The sequence below is a fragment of the Lissotriton helveticus genome, chromosome 5_1 (genome assembly GCF_964261635.1).
Source record: "Lissotriton helveticus chromosome 5_1, aLisHel1.1, whole genome shotgun sequence".
In the NCBI taxonomy this organism is placed as follows: Eukaryota; Metazoa; Chordata; class Amphibia; order Caudata; family Salamandridae; genus Lissotriton; species Lissotriton helveticus.
In genome coordinates, this window is record NC_136065.1 from 62927945 (window position 1) to 62935444 (window position 7500).

Genomic DNA, 7500 nt, shown 5'->3' on the forward strand with positions numbered 1-7500 from the left:
CAGGACGCCGTTTAGGCCCCGGTCGAGCGGGCGAGTGGATTTGTGGAGCCCTGGCCCCAGCCAAGCAGGTTCAGAGCCTCCCCGTGCCAGACTGACGCACCTGAGGGCCCACCGGAGGTCATGCCCGGGCCCCGGCAGCGCATGGGCAGCATATCCCCAGACCTGGTTACCTGGCAGACTGGGACCTGCTGGCACCCTGGCCCTGCCGAGCCCCAGTTCTCTCCCAGGGCTCGACAAATCGACGACCAGATGGCCGAACTTCCCTGGAAGTCCCGATGAGGTGCCATTCGCCTCCCAGATCCCAGCGAGGGCTCCAGGAGGTCGGGTACTTTCACGCTTTGGGTCCCCTCTGTCACCTCGCGTGCAGAGTTTACAAGAAAGGAGGGTAATTTCCCTCCGGATTACTAGGGACAGGGTACGCCCAGACACCCCTCCAAGGCTGGTGGTTCTCTGCCATGGGGACCAGATAGGCTATGCCTGGGTAACACCTCCCTAGGCCACCCGGGGCTTCCTTCCGCCAGGCCGACGGCATGTCAAATTGCCCAGGACGGGCTCCATGGCTCTTGGGCAGTCGTCCCCTGGGCGCCCGGGGCTCCATCCACCCCGGCGGCATGGAAAAGTGGCCAGGACGGGCTCCATGCGTCCCGGGCATTCGTCCCCCGGGCGTCCGGGGCTCCATCCAGGCTGACGGTATGGCAGAGTGCCCGGGTCGGGCTCCATGGTTTTCACGGTGGTCCTCCCCTGGGTGTCTGGGGGCTCCAGGCCGAAGGCATGGAAAAGTGCCCAGGACGGGCTCCATGCGTCCCGGGCATTCGTCCCCCGGGCGTCCGGGGCTCAATCCAGGCTGACGGTATAGCAGAGTGCCCGGGTCGGGCTCCATGGTTTTCACGGTGGTCCTCCCCTGGGTGTCTGGGGGCTCCAGGCCGAAGGCATGGAAAAGTGCCCAGGACGGGCTCCATGCGTCCCGGGCATTCGTCCCGGGACGGGGACGGGGACAGGGACAGGGTCGGGAGAGTCCAGGCGGCTTCACTTCCGTGTCCAGCCATCTGATCGCCCAGATTCCCTCGGCCATCTGGTCGCCCGGATCCCCTCGGGCATCTGGTCGCCCGCAACGCTTTCCTATAAGGGCGACCAGATGGCCGAACTTCCCTGGAAGTCCCGATGAGGTGCCATTCGCCGCCCGGATCCCAGCGAGGGCTCCAGGAGGTCGGGTACATTCGCGCCTTGGGTCCCCTCTGTCACCTCGCGTGCACAGATTACAAGAAAAGGGGGTAATTTTCCTCCGGATTACTAGGGAGAAGGGTACGCCCGGACACCCCTCCGAGGCTGGCGGTTCTCTGCCATGGGGACCAGATGGGCTATGCCTGGGCAACACCTCCCTAGGCCACCCGGGGCTTCCTTCCTCCAGGCCAACCGCATGTCAAATTGCCCAGGACGGGCTCCATGGCTCCTGGGCAGTCGTCACCCGGGCGTCCGGGGCTCCGTCCAGGCTGACGGCATGGAAAAGTGCCCAGGACAGGCTCCATGCGTCCCGGGCATTCATCCCCCGGGCGTCCGGGGCTCCATCCAGGCTGACGGCATGGCAGAGTGCCCGGGTCGTGATCCATGGTTTCCAGGGATGTCCTCCCCTGGGTGTCTGGGGGCTCCAGGCCGAATGCATGGAAAAGTGCCCAGGACGGGCTCCATGCGTCCCGGGCATTCGTCCCCTGGGCGTCCGGGGCTCCATCTAGGCTGACGGTATGGCAGAGTGCCCGGGTCGGGCTCCATGGTTTTCACGGTGGCCCTCCCCTGGGTGTCTGGGGGCTCCAGGCCGAAGGCACGGAAAAGTGCCCAGGACGGGCTCCATGCGTCCCGGTCACTCGTACCCCGGACGTCCGGGGCTCCATCCAGGCTGACGGCATGGCAGCGTGCCCGGGTCGGGCTCCATGGGTCCCGGGCAGCCCTCCCCCGGGCGTCCGGGGCTCCCACCTCCAGGCAGACGGCATGTCAAAGTGCCCAGGACGGGCTCCATGAGTCTGGGACAGTCCTCCCCCGGGCGTCTGGGACACCCGTCTCCATGAGGCCAACGGCATAGGCAAAGTACCCAGGACGGGCTCCATGGGTCCCGGGCAGACCTCTCCCCGGGCATCCGGGGCTCCCACCTCCAGGCCGACGGAATGTCAAAGTACCCAGGACGGGCTCCATGGGTCCCGGGCAGCTTCCCCCGGGCGTCCGGGGCACCCACCTCCAGGCCGACGGCATGTCAAAGTACCCAGGACGGGCTCCACGGGTCCCGGGCATTCCTCCCCCCAGGTCGTCCGGGCCCTAGAGCTCCGGTGGTCCAACCTGCGCCTGAGGCCCAGCCGGGGTCCAAGAGCCCTGCCTTGCGTGGGCAGGAAGTCAGGAACCCCACCGCGAAGGCTTGGGATGGATGGGGAGCTGGGAGTCCTTTCGATCCCGGCCATCTGGTCGCCCGCGATGCTTTCCAATGGGGCGACCAGATGGCTGGGCTTCCCTGGAAGTCCCGATGAGGTGCCATTCGCCTCCCGGATCCCAGCTAGGGCTCCATGAGGTCGGGTTCTTTTACGCCTTGGGTCCCCTCTGTCACCTCGCGTGCACGGATTGCAAGAAAGGGGGGTAATTTCCCTCCGGATTACTAGGGGCAGGGTACGCCCGGACACCTCTCCAGGGCTGGTGGTTCTCTGCCCGGGGGACCAGATGAGATATGCCTGGGCAACACCTCCCCCGGGCGTCTGGGGGCTCCATTCTCCGGGCCAACGGCATGGCTCAATGCCCAGGACGGGCTCCACGTGTCCCGGACAGACCGCCCCTGGGCGTCCGGGGCACCCATCTCCAGGAGGCCAATGGGATGGCAAAGTACCCGGGAAGGGCTCCACGGGTCCCGGGCAGCCTTCCCCCGGGCGTCCGGGGCTCCCACCTCCAGGCCGACGGCATGTCACACTGCCCAGGACGGGCTCCATGGGCCCCGGACAGACCTCCCCCCGGGCGTCCGGGGCACCCATCTCCAGGAGGCCAACGGGATGGCAAAGTACCCGGGAAGGGCTCCACGGGTCCCGGGCAGCCTTCCCCCGGGCGTCCGGGGCTCCCACCTCCAGGCCGACGGCATGTCACACTGCCCAGGACGGGCTCCATGGGCCCCGGACAGACCTCCCCCGGGCGTCCGGGGCACCCATCTCCAGGAGGCCAACGGGATGGCAGAGTAACCGGGAAGGGCTCCACGGGTCCCGGGCAGCCTTCCCCCGGGCGTCCGGGGCTCCCACCTCCAGGCCGACGGCATGTCACACTGCCCAGGACGGGCTCCATGGGCCCCGGACAGACCTCCCCCGGGCGTCCGGGGCACCCATCTCCAGGAGGCCAACGGGATGGCAGAGTAACCGGGAAGGGCTCCATGGGTCCCGGGCAGCCCTCCCCCGGGCGTCCGGGGCTCCCACCTCCAGGCCGACGGCATGTCACACTGCCCAGGACGGGCTCCATGGGCCCCGGACAGACCTCCCCCGGGCGTCCGGGGCACCCATCTCCAGGAGGCCAACGGGATGGCAGAGTAACCAGGAAGGGCTCCATGGGTCCCGGGCAGCCCTCCCCCGGGCGTCCGGGGCTCCCACCTCCAGGACGAAGGCATGTCAAAGTGCCCAGGGCGGGCTCCATGGGCCCCGGACAGACCTCCCCCGGGCGTCCGGGGCACCCATCTCCAGGAGGCCAACGGGATGGCAGAGTAACCGGGAAGGGCTCCACGGGTCCCGGGCAGCCTTCCCCCGGGCGTTCCACGGGACCCGGACGTCCGGGGCTCCCATCTCCAGGCCAACGGCATGGCTCAATGCCCAGGACGGGCTCCATGGGTCCCGCGCAGGCCTCCCCCGGACGCGTCCGGGGCAACCATCTCCATGAGGCCAACGGCATTGGCAAAGTACCCGGGAAGGGCTCCACGGGTCCCGGGCAGGCCTCCCCCGGGCGTCCAGGGCACCCACCTCCAGGCCGACGGCATGTAAAAGTGCCCAGGACCAGTTCCACGGGTCCCGGGCAGTCCTCCCCCGGGCGTCCGGGGCTCCCTTCCCCGGGCCAAAGCATTCCAGAGTGCCCAGGACGGGCTCCACGGGTCCCGGGCGTCCAGGGCTCCCTTCCCCGGGCCAACGGCTTGTCAGAGTGCCCAGGACGGGCTACGGGCCCCGGGCGTCCGGGGCACCCTTCCCCGGGCCAGCGGCATGTCAGAGTGCCCAGGACGAGTTCCACGGGACCCGGACGTCCGGGGCTCCCTTCCCCGGGCCAACGGCATACAGGAGTGCCCAGGACGGGCTCCACAGGTCCCGGTCGTCTGGGGCTCCCTTCCCCGGGCCAACAGCTTGTCAGAGTGCCCAGGACGGGCTCCACGGGTCCCGGGCAGTCCTCCCCCGGGCCAACAGCAGGTCAGAGTGCCCAGGACGGGCTCCACGGGTCCCGGGCAGCTCCATGCCCAAACCCATTTGAAAACCCGCCGCAGCGAAGGGGTTATAGGCGGCCATCTATTCGAATGCACAAATGCATGCTGTGACATCGCATTCCTTTACAGCGAGATGCCTTGGCATCGCAAGTCAGTAGATCAACTTGATCTAGAGGACACACAAACTAAAGGCATAATACAATCTATTTTTCAAACTCCAACCTGCGCAACAGGAGGGAAAGTGTTGATATACTAGCCCCTTCAGTGCTAATGACGGCTCCTGCTCGTCACGATTCCAGTAGGGAAGGTGTTGGTACATTCCTTATGTTGGAGCGCCATCTAGAGCAAGTCCGGTAGATAATGTGTTTGCAATAGTAGCGCGCAATGCTTTCCAATGGGGCGACCAGATTGCCGGGCTGACATGGAAGGCCTGAGGTCCAGGGGAGGGTGGCCTCCCCATCCCGGGCGCTGTCCTTGGTCCTGCTGCGTGGCAGGGTGCCCGGGACGGGGTCCTGGAGGGCCCGGGAGGCTTCCCCCTGCGCCTCCGGGCTTGGGAGCCCAGGCTGGGCCCCGGGTCGGGTGCCACGGCCCTGGGCCCTGTCTCCCAGCCTGCCGCACTGCCAAGGGCCCGGAAAGGGGTTCCGGTGTGCCCGGGGAGCCTCCCCTTGCTTGGCTGGGTTCAGGAGCAGTGGCTAGGGCCCCTGAGGGCCCGGGGAGGGCGGCCTCCCCACCCCGGGCTCTGTCCTTGGTCCTGCTGCGTGGCAGGGTGCCCGGGATGGGGTCCGGAGGGACCGGGGAGGCGTCCCATGCACCTCCGGGCTTGGGAGCCCCGGCTGCGTCCAGGGGCCCGGCCGGGCCCCGGGTCGGTTTCTCCGGCCCTGGGCCCTGTCTCCCAGCCTGCCGCACTGCCAAGGGCCCGGGAAGGGGTTCCGATGTGCCCGGGGAGCCTCCCCTTGCTTGGCTGGGTTCAGGAGCAGTGGCTAGGGCCCCTGAGGGCCCGGGGAGGGCGGCCTCCCCACCCCGGGCTCTGTCCTTGGTCCTGCTGCGTGGCAGGGTGCCCGGGACGGGGTCCGGAGGGACCGGGGAGGCGTCCCATGCACCTCCGGGCTTGGGAGCCCCGGCTGCGTCCAGGGGCCCGGCCGGGCCCCGGGTCGGTTTCTCCGGCCCTGGGCCCTGTCTCCCAGCCTGCCGCACTGCCAAGGGCCCGGGAAGGGGTTCCGGTGTGCCCGGGGAGCCTCCCCTTGCTTGGCGGGGTTCAGGAGCAGTGGCTAGGGCCCCTGAGGGCCCGGGGAGGGTGGCCTCCCCACCCCGGGCTCTGTCCTTGGTCCTGCTGCGTGGCAGGGTGCCCGGGACGGGGTCCGGAGGGACCGGGGAGGCGTCCCATGCACCTCCGGGCTTGGGAGCCCCGGCTGGGTCCAGGGGCCCGGCCGGGCCCCGGGTCGGTTTCTCCGGCCCTGGGCCCTGTCTCCCAGCGTGCCGCACTGCCAAGGGCCCGGGAAGGGGTTCCGATGTGCCCGGGGAGCCTCCCCTTGCTTGGCTGGGTTCAGGAGCAGTGGCTAGGGCCCCTGAGGGCCTGGGGAGGGCGGCCTCCCCACCCCGGGCTCTGTCCTTGGTCCTGCTGCGTGGCAGGGTGCCCGGGACGGGGTCCGGAGGGACCGGGGAGGCGTCCCATGCACCTCCGGGCTTGGGAGCCCCGGCTGCGTCCAGGGGCCCGGCCGGGCCCCGGGTTGGTTTCTCCGGCCCTGGGCCCTGTCTCCCAGCCTGCCGCACTGCCAAGGGCCCGGGAAGGGGTTCCGGTGTGCCCGGGGAGCCTCCCCTTGCTTGGCTGGGTTCAGGAGCAGTGGCTAGGGCCCCTGAGGGCCCGGGGAGGGCGGCCTCCCCACCCCGGGCTCTGTCCTTGGTCCTGCTGCGTGGCAGGGTGCCCGGGACGGGGTCCGGAGGGACCGGGGAGGCGTCCCATGCGCCTCCGGGCTTGGGAGCCCCGGCTGGGTCCAGGGGCCCGGGCGGGCCCCGGGTCGGGTGCTCAGGCCCTGGGCCCTGTCTCCCAGCCTGCCGCACTGCCAAGGGCCCGGAAAGGGGTTCCGATGTGCCCGGGGAGCCTCCCCTTGCTTGTCTGTGTTCAGGAGCTCCATCCGGGGCCCCTGAGGGCCCCGGGGAGGGTGGCCTCCCCACCCCGGGCTCCGTCCTGGGTCCTGCCGCGGGGCAGGGTGCCCGGGACGGGGTCCGGCGGGCCCGGGGAGGCTTCCCCTGTGCCTCCGGGCCTGGGAGCCCCGGCTGGGTCCAGGGGCCCGGTCGGGGCCCCGGGTCGGGCGCTCCGGCCCTGGGCCCGGTCCCCCGGGCTGCCGCTCCACCCAGGGCCCAGGACAGGGGTCCGTCGGTCCCTTGCAGGCCTCCCCTGCTTGTCAAGGTGTAAGCGGGCCCCGGGTCGGAGGGCCCGCCGGCCCCTGGCAGCCTCCATGGCTGTGGCCCGGCTGGGGCCCCGGGCCTCCGGCCCGCCATGCCCCGGGCGCCCGCTCCCTCCTTCGTGGGGGCACGGGGCGACCGGATGGCGTCCCTTTCGTGCCCGGCCATCTGGTCGCCAGGATCCCCTCGGCCATCTGGTCTCCCGGATCCCCTCGGCCATCTGGTCTCCAGTATCCCCTCGGCCATCTGGTCTCCCGGATCGCCTCGGCCATCTGGTCGCCCGCAATGCTTTCCAATGGGGGCGACCAGATGGCCGAACTTCCCTGGAAGTCCCGATGAGGTGCCATTTGCCTCCCGGATCCCAGCGAGGGCTCCAGGAGGTCGGGTACTTTCGCGCCTTGGGTCCCCTCTGTCACCTCTAGTGCACGGATTACAAGAAAGGGGGGTAATTTTCCTCCGGATTACTAGGGAGAGGGTCAGTCAGACCTCCGTGTGGTCTGGCGATTCTGAATCAGGGGAAGGCAGGACCCGGGCCCTCCCGCCGGGGCCCCCAGGGGCCTGGGTACGCACCTGCTGCTTAGCCCCCTTGCCGATGGGCCTTTTCCTCCGAGTTTGCTCAGGCAGGCCCCCGTGAGGTCTGGCCATGCTGAGACGGGGCCAGGCAGCACCCGGGCCCGCCCGCC